The sequence below is a fragment of the Callithrix jacchus genome, chromosome 2 (assembly GCF_049354715.1).
Source record: "Callithrix jacchus isolate 240 chromosome 2, calJac240_pri, whole genome shotgun sequence".
NCBI classification, from domain to species: domain Eukaryota; kingdom Metazoa; phylum Chordata; class Mammalia; order Primates; family Cebidae; genus Callithrix; species Callithrix jacchus.
This window is the reverse complement of record NC_133503.1, coordinates 149350482-149368107: the sequence shown is the minus strand read 5'-3', so window position 1 is coordinate 149368107 and position 17626 is coordinate 149350482. Positions and strand designations below refer to the sequence as shown.

The 17626-nt window shown below is 36.7% G+C and overlaps 1 protein-coding gene across 3 annotated transcripts in view; it reads right to left on the bottom strand.

Moving 5' to 3' along the window:
• Positions 1-17626, bottom strand: part of PDE4D (phosphodiesterase 4D) — a 1594380-nt gene that overhangs the window by 1510418 nt on the left and 66336 nt on the right. The gene's annotated exons all lie outside the window — the stretch shown is intronic.

The window sequence follows — 17626 nt, the reverse complement described above, 5'->3', positions numbered from 1 at the left end:
AAATCACAAGCACTCCTGTACAACAATAACAGACTAACAGAGAGCCAAATCAAGAATGAACTGCCATTCACAATTGCCACAAAGAGAATAAAATACCTAGGAATACAACTAACAAAGGATGTAAAGGACCTCTTCAAGGAGAACTACAAATCACTGCTCAATGAAATAAGAGAGGACACAAACAGGTGGAGAAACATCCCATGCTCATCGTTAGGAAGAATCAATATGAAAATGGCCATACTGCCCAAAGTAATTTATAGATTCAATGCTATTCCCATCAAGCTACCAATGAACTTCTTCACAGAACTGGGAAAAAACACCTTAAACTTCATATGGAACCAAAAGAGAGCCCACATAGCCAAGTCAATTCTAAGCAAAAAGAATAAACCTGGACGCATCATGCTACCTGACTTCAGACTATACTACAAGGCTACAGTAATCAAAACAACATGGTACTGGTACCAAAACAGAAATACAGGCCAATGGAACAGAACAGAGGCCTTGGAGGCAATGCCACACATCTACAACGATCTGATCTTTGACAAACCTGACAAAAACAAGCAATGGGGAAAAGATTCCCTGTTTAATAAATGGGTTTGGGAAAACCGGCTAGTCATGTGCAGAAAGCAGAAACTGGACCCCTTTCTGACACCTTACACTAAAATTAACTCCAGATGGATTAAAGACTTAAACATAAGACCTAACACGATAAAAATCTTGGAAGAAAACCTAGCCAAAACCATTCAGGACATAGGCATAGGCAAGGACTTCATGACTAAAACACCAAAAGCCATGGCAACAAAAGCCAAAATAGACAAACAGGATCTAATTAAACTCCAGAGATTCTGCACTGCAAAAGAAACAATCAATAGAGTGAAACGGCAACCAACAGAATGGAAAAAATTTTTGCAATCTACCCATCTTACAAAGGACTTATATCCAGAATCTACAAAGAACTAAAACAGATTTACAAGAAAAACAAACAAACAAACAAACCCATTCAAAAATGGGCAAAGGATATAAACAGACACTTATCAAAAGAAGACATATATAGGCCAACAAACATGAAAAAATGCTTATCATCACTGGTCATTAGAGAAGTGCAAATCAAAACTACATTAAGATACCCATCTCACGCCAGGTAGAATGGCAATCATCAAAAAATCTGGATACAATAGATGCTGGAGAGGATGTGGAGAAATAGGAACACTTATACACTGCTGATAGAAGTCTAAATTAGTTCAACCATTGTGGACAACAGTGTGGCAATTCCTCAGGGACCTAGAGATAGAAATTCCATTTGACCCAGCAATCCCATTACTGGGTATATATTCAAAGGATTATAAATTGTTCTATTATGAGGACACATGCATACAAATGTTCATTGCAGCACTATTTACAATAGCAAAAACTTGGAACCAACCCAAATGCCCATCGATGAGAGACTGGACAGGGAAAATGTGGCACATACACACCATGGAATACTATGCAGCCATAAAAAACGATGAGTTCGTGTCCTTTGTAGGGACATGGATGAACCTGGAAACCATCATTCTCAGCAAACTGACAAAAGAACAGAAAATCAAACACCACATGTTCTCACTCATAGGCAGATGTTGAACAATGAGAACACATGGACACAGGGAGGGGAGCATCACACACTGAGGTCTGTTGGGGGTACTAGGGGAGGGACAGTGGGAGGTAGGGAGTTGGGAAGGGATAACATAGGGAGAAATGCCAGCTATAGGTGATGGGGATGGAGGCAGCAAACCACATTGCCATGTACGTACCTATGCAAGAATCCTGCATATTCTTCACATGTATCAGAATCGAAAATGCAATTAAAAATATATATATATATATATATAAATTCATGAGTTTGGAGCTAGAGGTCTTGAGTTCATACATATTCTGACTTGACCACTCTAGATATATGACCTCAATGCAATTGCTTTTCCTCCTCCACCTCATTTCCTCATCTTTTTTTTTTTTTTTGACATGGAGTCTCGCTCTGTTTTCTGAGTGCAGTCGTGCGATCTCAGCTCACTGTAACCTCCGCCTCCCAGGTTCAAGCGATTCTCCTGCCTCAGCCTCCCATGTAGCTGGGATTACAGGCACATGCCACCACACCCATTTAATTTTTGTATTTTTAATAGAGACAGGGTTTCACCATGTTGGCCAGGATGGTCTCAATCTCTTGACTTCGTGATCCACCCACCTCAGCCTCCCAAAGTGCTGGGATTACAGACATGAGCCACTGCACCCAGTCCCTCATCTTTAACAGAATATCTACTTTATCTAGTTGTCGTGATAATTAAACATGTATGAACCTATCTTAAACTTGCTTGGCTCTTTGGAAGGTACTCAGTAAACATTGGTTGGTTACAAGGTTTGGAATCAGACAAATGTAAGTTTAAATCCCAAATCCATTTATTAACTGGTTGATTTGGGCAAGTTATTTGACCTGTCTCTAAGCCTAAGTTTATTCATCTATAAGGTATAATGAAATTACTACTCTCCAGGCTCACTGTAAGGATAAGTGAGATAATATATAATGTATTGAGCACAGTGCCTTATGTAAAGTATTTAATAAATAAAGGCTATTATTGTTTCACATTTGACTCTAGACCACAAGAAAAGCAAAGTGGCCAGCTTGCGGTTTCACTGAAAGTTGATGGCAGATATCCTCTCCTATCTTTGGATCCCACGTTTCTCTCTGTATCCCATAACCTATTGGTAGACTTTTTCACTGCAATTTGCATTATAGGCCTTCAATAGTCTTAATATACTTAGGCTTTTTCTTATTTTACTTTACATTTATATGAATACCCTTTCTTTGAACATGAATTCAGAAAGAATATGTAAATTGAGGATATTCCTTAGATCTTTGATATCCATTATGGAAATTCAGTTACCACTGCTTCAATGGTGAAAGTCTCTCTTTCTAACTTCAGAAGCGTCCACATAAACAAATTAGTAAAAGCTTATGTTTTCAGATCAATCCTGCTGTAGACATTTTATGTCTGGCCATAGAAGCTACGATGAATTTTTATTTCCATTTTCTCTTATTAGAACAACTTTTCCAAATGAAGAGTGACTTTGTCTTAAGGAAAAAAGTCATAAACCAGTCCCATTAAGAAGGGCATATGCAGGACAGTGGCACTATCTGAGAATGGAGTGAAGTGGCCCTGAGTGAGGGCTAGAATATGCCCAGATTTTAAAAAGCCTTTAGATAGCCTTCATTCATTCTGACATGTCAGAGAATTCATAGTGGAGAGAAATCATTTTAATGCAATTATTATGGGAAAACCATTAACCAAATGCTAACCATGTTCTGTGTTAGATAATTTACACCTGCAAGATATAGTAAAAATGAAAAAAGGGAAGAAGAGTAAAATTAGAGCACATGGATGAGAAAGAAGCAGGGAGAAATACTTGGAAATGCCTTTTGTGTTAATCTCATCTGAAAGAGAGCTCTCCTATCCTCACCATCTAAACCATTTATCTGCTTTATTCTTCTGTGTGGTATTGTTACCACTTGATATTTATATTTTTTAGCTAATTTAGTTTTTGCGTGCTTCACCTTTAAAATGTAAGCTCTATGAGGGTAGAATATTGTGTGTATTTTGTCCATTGATTGCACCCCTTGTGTCTAGGACTGAGCCTGGCATATACATGCTTCAATACATGTATTCATTGACAAAAGAGAGATCATTATCTAAGTAACCCAAGTCATTCCACACAGACCTGGAAATTAGGACCTCTATTCAGTGCCTTGAGAGATGTCAGAAAAATGAACAAATTTTCTTTTTGACAGTCATTAATTTCTCATAATTGTAGACATTCAAGAATGGTTAACGTGAGAAGAGGAAACAGACATGTTAACGGGGGAAGGTGCTTGATTGTACCCCTGACAAAAGAAACATGAATTCAAATTAAAATGAATTTAATTTTTCCCCATAAAATTAGTACCTGTGTTGGTAGGATGGTAAGAAAAGTAGCAATTTTTCCCCATAAAATTAGTACCTGTGTTGGTAGGATGGTAAGAAAAGTAGCAATTTTTCCCCATAAAATTAGTACCTGTGTTGGTAGGATGGTAAGAAAAGCAGTGATTCCCAGACACTCTTCTGGAAAGGTAGATTGGTAAATTTTGTAACTGCTTTTATCTTTTCATCCTTAAGATTTTGTCCTACAGATATACTTGCACAAGCATATACTATTGGAGACAGGAAAAGGTTAAGACAAACTAAATATCCACCAGAAAGGTACTGGCTATGTACCTGGTATGACATATAAGTACCAGAACACAACACGGCCTTTAAAAAGAACAAGGCATCCCCCGACACAATATTTTACCTCTCCAGAAGTTCACAGTTGATATTCACCAAACATTTGTTTAAATTCCAAAAATACCCTATGGCTTAATTAGGAACCATTGTTTTCACACCAATATCAAATCTCTTATAACTGGGAAAATACATGTTTTTTAATAGAATAATAGACATCCCACAATATTGATAAAAATGGATGGCAAGTAATGAACATAAACTTCATTCTATCCTGAATAATTTTAAATTTAGCTTGATATTCATTCTAGATCCATCTCAAGATATATCTTCTCCATGAAGTCATCCGCCTACACCTGAGTATTGCATGACAAGCACACACAAAGTCCTGGTCTGCAGAGGTCGTACTGGAACAATTCATCCTATCTCAAACAGCATCAGACTTTTGTATTAAATCAGGTAAAGTGATGCCTGAGGACGGTTGGAAATTATCTACTATATGAAACCTTCTTGCATCCATAAGTTAAATAAAGAAAGATGATGGCCACAACATCCATGTAGATATTTGAGTGAGAAACTGAGACATCATATCAAATTGCTTTCTTTCTTTTCCCTTACATTTCATCAGCAAATCCTGTCTATTCTACTTTCAAAGCAAATCTCAATTCCACCCACCTCTCACCATCTCCTTTTTTGCCAGTTGAGCCCTGGCCATGCAATCTTTCACCTGCAAGAGCTCCCAACTGTTTTCTCTGCTTTCACTCATCTTCCCACTCTCTGTCTTCCATCCATCCTGGGTACAATTTTAAAAGTAAAGTATTATATTTTTATTCCCCAGCTTAAAACCCTTCAAAGACTTTGCATTGTTCTAAACAAACAAACAAACAAACAAACAAAAGCTAACCTCCATAACTTGGCCTGCAAGTTCTAGTGAGCTATGCCATCTCTTTCCAACTTCAACCCATGGCACTCTTCCCTCCCTCACTTCACTACAGCAGTGCTGATCTGTGAGTTTCTAAATATGCTAAGCTCTTTCCTACTTCAGAGTCTTTGCATGGTAACCACTAGAACCCAAATAGCAGCAAGCTAACAATAAAAACGTGAGTAGTAGTGGGGTATGAGTGAGAGGTACTAATTCTATACTTATGTATCCAAAACAATACTCATCATTTTTGACTAGTTTGATAATGATGATTTCTTATCCAAAATCTACACCCTTCTTCAAGTACTCATTCAGCAAATACTTATTAAATTTATGTTTGGGGAACCTTCCTTGTTACCTTGGGATATGAAAAAATAAACACAAACTCTGTTTTCAAGGAGTTTACAGTCTACCAGGCAACATAAGATTCGTTTGTATGAAACTAAATGATAAGCCAATAAGAATTAAATAAGCAGGAAAAGTATAAGATAGGCTGTGAAATTTCAGAAGCTTAAACAATCATTTATGGCTGGTATGATAGGTGAGGGCTCATGGAGGAAGTCTGTTTGAGGTTCATTGGAAGAACTGATAGAATTTCTAAAGACACAGGAGAAATAGAGGGTAGAAAAGGGTATTACAGGCAGAGGAAGCAGAAGATAGATATTGAAATGCACATATATGTTGAAAAATGTACAGTGTGTTTAGAAATGGTTAGAAGTGAGAAAGTTGGATTTGAGACAAAATATGTAAGCCCACAAATAGCAGATTAATAATAATGGCATAAATTCATTGAATGTTTACTATGTGCAGAGTAATCATTTAATTATTATAACCTTATGATGTCGGCACTATGATTATCCTCATTTTTCACCAAGGGAACTAAAGCAAAAAGGGGTTGAATAATTTTACTGAGGTCACAAAACTAGGAAGTATTGGGACCAGGATCGAAATCCCGGAAGTCTAGCTTCAGAGTACATGTTAACACGTAGGAAATCAACCATTATCACATAGAAATCAGGATTCACTGAAGATCTTTGAGCAAGAATGTGGCATAATTAGACCTTTGAGGACTTGCTCTGGTTGCAATGCGAAAGATATCCTAGAGAATAAACAACTAAAGCCCAAAAATGCGTCTTTAAAAGCCAAATACAATATTAAAAGCCAAAGGTACAGGGTTTAGATAAGTACCACAAAAGCGGAAATATAAAGCAAAGCCTGGATAGTAGCAGACATCAGAGAACATTGAAATCGGTTGCCTATGAGAGAAGTATCAGCAAACAGCTCATTCTAAAGTCAAGTTTAGGTGGAGAGAAAAATGGTTCATCATTAATGTAAATATTTCAAATTACAGATTTACTTAAAAGAAAATATAGGTGACATTTTGTTTAAAATTATATGGAATTTCTATTACTGTTGAAGCTTTTGTAGGGCAGATGGTAGAGCTTTCCAGAGACAGATCTGAATATATAAAAGAGTTCTGAGTTGAAGGTTAGGGCTGGGGAGTCATCCCTGCAGATAGCGTGCAACTTAATATCCACTCTCAGGACATCAGAAAGAGGACCACAGAAGAAATAAAACAAAACAGAAAGATATGAGCAAATTCGGAGTTGAGTGTGATAAACATTAAGAAAGAGCCCATTCAAAATAAAGGGGAATTTTAATGGTTTCAAGTGTTATCAAGAGGTGAAGAAAGATGAAATAGACTTTTTAATCATTTGGAGACTGAGAAGACAGGTAATAAAGAGTTCCAGACCTCAATGTATAAAGAAAAGGTGTAGACAGTGGGCATAGGTTATTCAAGAAGTTTGGAGGTAAAAAGAAAAGTGAAAGTTAAGGTATTCGATTAGTGAATTCAAGCAAAAAATTTTGTTTGTTGAGTTGTTTCAAGGATGGAGAACTCTAATAATGTCTGCGAACAAAGAGGTAAATGGACAAATAGATTAAAACTAAAAGTTGCTTAGGCAGTACTTAAGAAAAAGAGGAAGCACACTTACATGAAAAGGTTCTTTTTCCCTGGGGTAGAGAAAAGAATGCTGATGTAGAAGACTTTGAGGGGTGGAATAGAGGGGTTTATGTCATGTCAGATGAACTTAACCCTTCTCAAAAAACAAGGTTCATTTGCCGAGAGTAAGATGGTAATACAATAGAGAATCCAAGAAGTAAACCAAGTAAGTAACAATAAGAACTAGCTAAAAATAGGTAGCATGAATAAAGGGAACCAAGTAAAACAGTGATGCTATTTTCTCCAGCAAAATTAGCATTGCCACCTCAGAGAGTTGAGAAAGTAGACATGACAGTTAGCTGGCTGTCACACCCCCAACTATACACTCAGCATTCATTTACTCACGAAATATTTACTCAACATCCACTGAGAGTGCTAAAATCATGAAAACAATGGCTACACATCAATTTGGATAGCTTTGGTTCAAAACATGGCATATGCCACCTCACCCACCTTACCCACCCACTCACCCAAAGCCATTCTTTCACTACTTGTGATTACCAATAACTCTTGGTGACCAACTCATAGTTAGGCATGCATTAGGACCCCAGTAGCTCAGGAAATAGGTCCTCTATGTTATAAGCATCTCAGGAAATTTAGAAAAGTATTTGGAGAAAAGTGTCTTCATTTAAGGATCCTTAGAAATTTAAATGTGGTTTCTTTTTTTTTTTTTTTTAATACTATACGGTGATATTTCAAAGTTGACATTATGGCCTCACCCATTCTGTCTTTATTTCTGTCAAACTGAAGCTGATCCCTTCACCTCTAATGGCATGCTGTTTCTTTCTTATGCAGTTATTTCAAACAAGCCCCTGCCAGTAATTTCACCAGGGCTATGTCCTGCCTCCATTCATTTTTGGCATCCATTCATCTGTTCATCAAGCATTCACTGAGTGCCTATGCTATGCCAGGCAATGGGCTCCATGGTTACAAAAACACAGTACTTGTTCCCAAAGATACTATAGTATCTTCCAGCAGAGGAAGAAGAGTAGAAGAGTTAACAGTAAAATACAGATTAAGTACAGTGGTTAAAAATAAAGGAGAGAGAGAGATCAGCATTGCTTAAGGAGATCAGACAAGGTTTCATAGACGAGGAGTCTCATTGTTGTTTGGAGGACAAGGAACAGTTTTCCAGATGGGCAGGGTATGTGTGGGAGAACACTGACAGAAGGAATAACATGTCCAAAGGCACTGGGGCGTGAAACAGCAGACTGGCTAGAGAACTGCAAGTAGTCCAGGAGGGGAAGGGTGCAAGATGTGGAGTGGTCAGGGAGAGGGCAGGCAGGTAAGAGAGCAACGTGGACCAGGAGAGGACCTGCTCCTCATAAGCCATTCAGGGGCTCTGACTTCCTTCTTTGGCACAGAGGTTATTAATTCTTTGGAGTCACGGCTCTTTCAAAATCTATACTATCAATAGTCTACTCAGAAAAAAAAAAATTACCAAAATGGTGTTGACAAGCACTCTGAAGTCCAGACATTGCGTGGACATCAGGTTAAAATCTTGGTATAGGCAAAGGACCCATTTTTAGTTTATAAAAATAGCGGGAAGTATACACAACAAGCAGGGTGTAATGTGATCCAATTTGTGTTTTAGAACAATAATTCAGCCAACTTTGTTGTGAATGGATTAGAAGCAAGTGAGACCAATGGCAGAATGAGCAATTAAGACATTATAACAACCATCTGGTCACGAGATGATGAAAGAAACTGCCAAGAAGTGTTTGAAAAAGATAAGAATGATTCAAGCAATCAGATGTTTAACTGCATTACAGTAATTAAAACAATGCGATGCTATCCAAAAAAAAAAAAAAAAAAAGAGAGAGAGAAATCAATGAATTATACTTAAAAATCTAGATGCAAAATTTTATATTATGTTTTTTTCAAGGTAAAATTTAAAAAGCAAAGGATAGGTTATTCAACAAATTGTTATTCCACTGGCAAGTGGAAAACCAAGAAAAATATAAAGCTAAATTTTTGCACTTCTATACAACAAAATAAATTCCAGATGGATTAAGATTTACATGTAAAATAAAGAAACTGGAAGAAAATGTAGGAAAAGTGTGTGTAATCTTGGGATGATGAAGTCATTCCTAAACTAACTCCAAAGGCAGAAACTTTAAAAGGAAAACATCAAAGACTCAACCACTGCCCAGGGGCTAGGGAAGGGGGAAGTGGGGATATGCTATTCAATGTGTATAAAGCTCCAGTTACATAAAATGATTAAGTTCTAGAGATTTTCTGCCCATAGTTAATAGTACTGTATTATAGACTTAAAAAAATTTTAAAGGGCATGTCTCATGTTAAATGTTCTTACCACAATTAAAAAATATTCAACCATATGCACGAAAACTTCTCATGTAAAAATATACCCAAGGGAAAAAGTGACTAAGAAACTGGGAAAAAAGTTTACATTATAAACAACCTAAAGATACATGGATTACTATCTATACTGTAGTAAAATTGTTAATAAAATTAATTGTAAAAGAAGCATCTCAAAAGAAAAATAAGTACGGAACATTGATGGGCAATTTGCAAAAAAAAAAAAAAACTATCCAACCTCACTTAAAACCACAGTGAAATGCCGGTTTTCCCATATCAGACTGGCAAAGGTTTTAAAAAACAACAGTACTTAAGATATGGGAAAACGTGCCCTCTCATGCACTGCTGGTAGGAGAATAAATCAAAGGGGGAGAAACTTTCTGGAGAGCAATTTGACCAAAAAAATCAAACCTTTATAAATAACTCTCCTACAAGCTCTGCATCCTAAGGAAAAATCCTGATTTAACTACCAGAGGATACACAATAATTTTTATAATAGCAAAAACTTTTAAATTTGATTGGATAATGTTATTTAACCATTAAAAAATATATAAAAAATTATCTTGGAGAAATGCGTTTAAAGGCATGCATAGATGTTCCCACTAGTTTGTTAAATGGGGGAAAAAAACGGACTTCAAAATTATACTATCATATACTAGCCTGAAACAACACCACTAACTCCCCATACTACCTAGCATGGCAAGACAAGAAAGTCTAGATTGGTTGAGATATTAATTTAAAGTAATATTCAGTTGCATTGATACAACAAATGATACCAATATCATTAGTGGTAAAGTAGAAATAACTACGGAAAAAATACGCGACGTTGAAAGCAGCAGGCTGACTCATAGTGATGTGCTGATAATAGAATTCAGATGGAGAGCTAAGTTTCTATAATCCCTTCATTAGTCTAATGTAACACCTCTGGTACAGCACAATGGACTTCGGTATGCCTCCTCATACTGGTCTCTTCAACCTAATCCTGCACTTGATCCCTGCCAAGCTTTGGCCCAGAAATTAGAGAAGGGAACACAGGAAAACTACACACAGTCAGACATGAAAAATGATGAAGGAACAGAAAAAGAGATTTGGGGGGACTAGAGGCCTCAGCACTGCCCTGGGGCCCTTAGCAAATTCTCCAGGAATGATACAGATTGAAACAAGAAGGAAAACACTGCCTCAGATGGATGGCCTGACAGTAATGTGGCGATAGCGCTGGTGTCACTTCAGCACAAGAGCACTTGCACACCATATGGTGGCCTCCGGCTCTCTAACATGTGCTGATCCCTAGGAATCAAAGTTGATATAGAGCAGGGCATGTGGCATGTTCTCATCCATTGCCAATATAACATTTTCATTTCAAACAGTCCATATGGGGCCTCTGAAAATCTACAACTATTATCATACAGCTCAATTTATCAATCAATGAAACCAAATCATGTACTTCAGAATAGCATCTCAACCAACTTACATTTTATTCTGAGATGTATCAGCATAGGGATTACAACCTGTAGTAGTTCAGCATAATTTGCAATGGAAAAAGCATGTTTCTACTTAGTTTGCATTTGTAGGTTTGTCTTTGTGATTGCCAGTTCCTTGATTTGCTTCTCATTCCCTCCTTTCAAAACTACAGACAAGAGATTTATCAGAAGACTCTACTCTCTGCTAAAAGCAATTGAATATAAGGTGGAAAAAAAGGAATAGCTCTTGAAAAAAGAAAGAAAACAAACACCCACAAATATGAGTGTGTGTTTAACAAGGGAAGTTATCTCAAAGGTCACAAATCAGCAGAGGAAACGTGCTATTTACCAATGGTGGAGAAGGAAAAATCCCAAAGACACATAACACTCACTCTAAATATTTGCCACTCTGTTTTATTTAAGACCAGAGTGCATTAGCAGGGGCAAGCTGAGTACACACTGAGGACTCAACAAGGACACCAAGCCACAGGATCCAGGCCCTTCATCGGCAGCAAGAAGTTGCTCTCAACGGTGCCTAATTGGCTTCAGCAGAATTATTGTTACTACCCTAGCAGGGTAGCCTCAGAGAATATCTATGGTACGGCCACAGTTCTTTGGGGATATTTGTTTTTAAATTTATTTTGTTTATAATATACTCTAACTCAATTATTTGGGTTGGGTTTTCTCATGATTTTGCTTATTATCATTTATTTGTAATCTCACTCATAAAACTTGCTTGAACCCATTTTGCTGACATTTACATCTGTTCCAAATAGAAGAGAATAATGAATGATATTTTGTTAGACGAAAATGCAATTTGTCAATTCTGAAAGTTTTCATTGATGAAAAACATCCTCCCATGCATTAAACCATATGTGACTTTATATTTAGAAATTCCAAAAATAATTACTTGAAAGCAAAATCATCCATTTACCAGAATAACTCAGAACAAAATGATATTGTTAAAGACCTGACAGGATTTCTTGGAACACAATGTTATTAGTTCATAAATTAAAGGCAGGCACGCAGATGCCTGCCCTACACATAACATAAAGCATTTTGCAACAGAAAAATCTTCAGTCATATTTTGACCATCAACACTATTCAGTAATCACACCAGCAGGAGGTTTACACTGTGTTGAGCGTTTTTCTTCCTCACACATTCAGACAAAGACACACTTTCATTCTGAAGACGCCCATTTGGTTTTCCCCCATGTTCCATCAACAAACTCATGCTTCACCGAAATTCCTTTTCTGACTTACCTTGAGGTTAAAAATCTGGAACAGGAGAATTGCTACAGGGAAGCCAGCATCAGAATGGGACGAAGGAAAATGAAATCTCAGTTTCTACCAACAATACAAATTCTCTGACATTCGATAGCAGGAAAAAGGGGAGCTAACATCCCATCTAATCTCAGTGCTTTCATAGCAGATATTTTAATGAAAACAATTCAAGCTCCTGAAGCAACAGAGGGTAGCCTTTGCATAATGTTTAGTTTCTACTGCCTCCGAAAGGTATCTGATATTTATTTATGATCCAAATATATTAAGCCTGAAATGGAAACACTTCTAGAATTTCCAAAGAGCTTTCATAAAGCCGCCTGAATAATTATTAGCAAACGGGTTAGTAGAAAACGTTTTGAAGTTCCACTATTGTTTCTTTGGTTACTGTTTGTTCTCCCCACACCCGCCTCGCCCCCACCCCGCCCACACACACAGACGGGATCATGAAAATATGTTTTAAAAGAGTTAAACACAGAAATCATTAATTTGATTGTTAAAATCTCCCTGGAGCCCATTTTTAAAGATCACCTGGAAAAATCTTAGGAGATATTATAAAATGTCCCAAATACAGAAACCAGAGATTCAAGTGCAAAGATCCTATAGGATGGCCGGCAAGAAGGCTTCATTTGGTGTTTTGAAAGAAACAAGTTCCTCCTAAGTGGAACTGAAAAGTAAGAAACCATTATTCTCTCTCTTCATAATAAAAGAAACTAAAATCCTGTTTCACTGGAATAATCAGATGTTCACATACCTTAATTTTATTGTCATTTTTATGAGAAAGAGACAAAACACACCAGCTGATTCAGACTTATCTTTTTTTTTAAATCTGTTCAGATATAATCAGTGGGTATTCAACCCTATATTTAGCTCATATATATCAAAAGACTTCTAAACCTGTGACTGATATTCATAATGTTAGTATTAAGTACATTTCACTATCTTCTAGATATTCAAAAAGTGGTTTTGCCCCAAAATGACATAAATTCTGACCCCATGTTAATCAGTATATATGATTAATTAATCTATCCCTAGCCTGGGTTGGACAAACTGAATTCACAAAAAACTGGAAAAAGAGGGTTAGTTGTTTTACTTGGAGAAGAGAGGGACAAAAGGTCTGAATGAGCCATTTAAAAAGATAATTTTAACATGAGCATTTCTTTGCAGAACTATTAAATGAGAACACAACGTTAGGGACTGTAAAACATGTATCTACAATTTAGTTTATATCAAAATAAGTTTGGGAAAAATCACTTAACCTCAATTTATCAAAAGTAAATTAGGGGCACTATGACACTTGTTTTATCTCCCGCAATACAAGAGTATGACATAAACGCAAGTTTCATTGATCAGGCCAAATTTAACTGGGTAAAGATAACTGGCCATATACATGGTGATATCTATCTTTACCTGCAGAAAATAAGATGGACCATTGATTTGACTAGAAATATATAAATTATGTCTCTATGTCTTTAAATGGGTATATTAGAATAAGATGCTTCCCCACCATCAAACTGCGGTTCCTTGTGAGATTACCTGGCCATTACTATTACTATCTCCTACATATAAATGAGGAAGCAGAAGCAAAAATCATAAAAATAAGTTTCCCAACATAGAAGATGGGTCAAAAATGGAATTTAGAATCTTCAAAGCATTGAAGATAGTGCTCTGCATTAAGTAAGCACTTAACATGTGTTCTTGGAGCAGACTAATGAACTGATACCCCACAGTGCAGGAGATCACTAGGCCTCCTAACTATGGTAGACAGAAGGCCAATGTCTTATCAAAAACCCTAGATGCATATCAATCATAGACTGGATAAAGAAAATGTGGCACTTATACACCACAGAATATTATGCAGCCATAAAAAAGGATGAGGTCTTGTCCTTTGCAGGCAGGGACATGGATGAAGCTAGAAAACATCATTCTCAACAAACTGACACAAGAACAGAAACCCAAACACCACGTTCTCACTCATAAGTGGGAGTTGAACAATGAGAACACATGGACACAGGAAGGGGAACAACACACACAGAGGGCTGTCGGGGGTAGGGGGCTGGGGGAGGGATAGCATTAGGAGAAATACCTAATATAGATGACGGGGTGAAGGATGCAGCCAACGACCATGGCACGTGTATACTTATGTAACAAACCTGCATGTTCTGCACATGTACCTCAGAACTTAAAGTACAATAAAAAAATAATGCTCAAATGTGATGAAAATTACATGAGTAATATATTTCTGCTACTGGTTTTGATCACTTTTTAAACTGTGTTATTGCATATAATAGTTGTACATATTTGGGGAGCACATGTGATATTTTGATACCTGTACACAATGTGTAATGATCAAATCAGGAAAATTGGGATATCTATTACCTCAAACATTTATGTTTCCTTTGTGATGACCATGTCTTTTTTGCCCCTGCCTCTTTTATTGGCCTCTTTGCTGCTTCTACAATAACACAGGTTTGCTCCAAGTGAGTTCACAGCAAGCAATATATTCATAATAGCAGGGGCCCAAGTTGTAATTCTAGTCTTGCCAGCTCTCTCAATAACTACAGGCCTTTGGGAAGTCACAATAGATGTCTTTATTTTCCCATTCTCAGAAGGGATTAAAGGAAACTGATATTAAGGATGTTGGAACCACCCCATATCTCCCAAGAGGGAAAGCTTGCAGAGGTTTAAATGGAGTTGAGAGATTTTTAAAAGCCAAAGAAGAATTCCTTTTTATCTCTATTCCATGGGACCCTCGGCTATACTGCTGGATTCTCTCCAGAGCCAAAAGGGGGAAACTGGACCAGTTTTACACTTTCGCTCAATAGTGTCTTGTAGCACAACTGATAACAGCATCTTTACTGACCAGAATGTCTGGATAATGTTTCACTAGGTTTGTTGAAAAGTTATGCTACACAAAAGCAAAACAGAAATACGATTAATATTATTAACTATGTAATGACAATAATAAAGAACTCTTCTAACTGGACTCTCAAAAGCCCAGAAAAGTGACCAAATAGTTTTTCTCAATAGCCCAAAAGACAGTCCAAACAGTTTTAAGGGAAGCTTCAAATAACAGCAAAAATTCATATTTCTTATTTCTTCTCTTGGAAGAATTAATAAGCAGTTAAATGAGAAATGATAAGAAGAAAAGCCTCAGGACTTGGATATCCTATAGGCAAGAATACACGGCCCTTGGAATTTCATAAATGTCTGAGAAAACACCAAATTACTTCTCCAAAGAACCAAGGACAAAATCCACAATTCTCTTCAACTAATTTACATGTCATCTCATTTCTCAATGATTTTCAATGTAATTTATCACATTGAATTACATTTTGAATAACTTCGGAAAAAGGTTGGACCATAGATGCATATTTTCACTTCATTTTCCATCAAAGAACCAACTTAATCTGCAAGACATTATGAGCACATTGCCCACCAACAGCCCACCACATGTCTGCCCACCTTCAGAAAGCAATGTATATCTTATCTTCATTTGACAATTCCACAAACATTTCACCAACCCAATGAAAGGCCTGGGGTAAAGAAGACAATGATGTGAACCCTCCCTTCAAAGAGTTTAAAATTTTGTACAAAAGACATGTTTGCATGCCAAATTAATATAACATGAAGCAAAATGTAATAACTGCCACAAATGAGATTTTAAAAAATTCAAACATCTATGGCATTTCAGAGGCAACAGCTACATTATGGAAGAGGGAACATTTCTTGCCATTTTAAAAGTCACTCCAAAAAGTATTTCAGATGATTAAACAAATCTGAGAAAATAAAGTATCATAGCTGAAGGAAGAAAAAACAAAATTAAAAAATTATTTAAAAGTAGCATCTTCATGTTTTCATTCAACTATATACCCCCAGAAAACATAAAATGAGGCCAAATTTCTCCAGTCAAACTTTCAAACTTTGTCCATTCTCTGTGAGAAAGCTAGGTTCAAATGCTCCCACAATCTTTTTTTTTTTTTTTTTTTTTTTAGATGGAGTTTCGCTCCTGTTACCCAGGCTGGAGTGCAATGGCGCGATCTCAGCTCACCGCAACCTCCGCCCCCTGGGTTCAGGCAATTCTCCTGCCTCAGCCTCCTGAGTAGCTGGGATTACAGGCACGCGCTACCATGCCCAGCTAATTTTTTGTAATTTTTAGTAGAGACGGGGTTTCACCATGTTGACCAGGATGGTCTCGATTTGTTGATCTCGTGATCCACCCGCCTCGGCCTCCCAAAGTGCTGGGATTACAGGCTTGAGCCACCACGCCCGGCCTGCTCCCACAATCTTGAGATTAAAATGAAAAGTGAGAGAACCTTACATCATTGTACATTTTTAATCCTAAAGGTAATCTGGTACAATGATGGTCAAATTACCTTTAGGATTAAAAATCATATTTTATCTTTTCAATTAACACTGTAAAAATGCACAATCAGAAGCCTCTTACCTTTGCTGTTTAATTATCCATCTGATTGCACCTCAGATTAGCTCTTTATAATCCAATATTGAGAAAATGATACATCTATTTAAATGCACATGCAGCTTGTTTGTTCAAGTAGAAAGTGACCAAATTCTCCTAGACTGGGAAAAGATTGGCACGTTTGCTTGTGCATATCAGATTATTTAGTTGCAAAACTGGGAATTATTCCACAGATGTGAATGGATTTCTAATTTATGTCACAAAGGAGAGATTATGCTCTTAGGAGAAGTTATTTACTTATTCATTTTCCTAATTCGATTTCAACACACACGAGAATTTCAAGTCAGGAAAGTATTGCCAACAATGCTTCACCAGAGACAACTGAAAAGAGATCATAAATGTCTTATTAGCTGTAAATAATGATAAAAATCAAATCTTTGGGAATATAATTACAGCTGGTCTAGCCTGAAGGGTTTTTACATTTATATTAGCCCAAGTAAATTACAGTACACTAATTTTAATTTATACATTAAAATAGGTTTGTTGTACATGTTGCCATAAATTTCAAAACAAGAAAAATCAAGAAGGATAACTTTCATTTTTTTTGAAATGATTTTTCCACTTGTAACGTGTGCAGCTCCTTTTCTGCCTGTTGACAAGTGTACTTCTCCTGCTTTCTAACTTTAAATACGCTACCCTCTGCATCAACTTGTCTAAGCTTGTTTGTCTATAGTTCTTACTGGCAATTTCTAAGCTATCTTTTCATGATCTTTTGAGGAAACGACGTATAAGGGCACCTGTATTCTTTTATGTTCATGCCTCCCCCTTGTTTTCTTTCCTTCGTGCAATAGAAGCAGACATGCATAAGTCTATAACTTATGGTGGCTTATTTATTATTTTTACCTGCATGTATTAAGAAACTATTTTTAAGAAAAG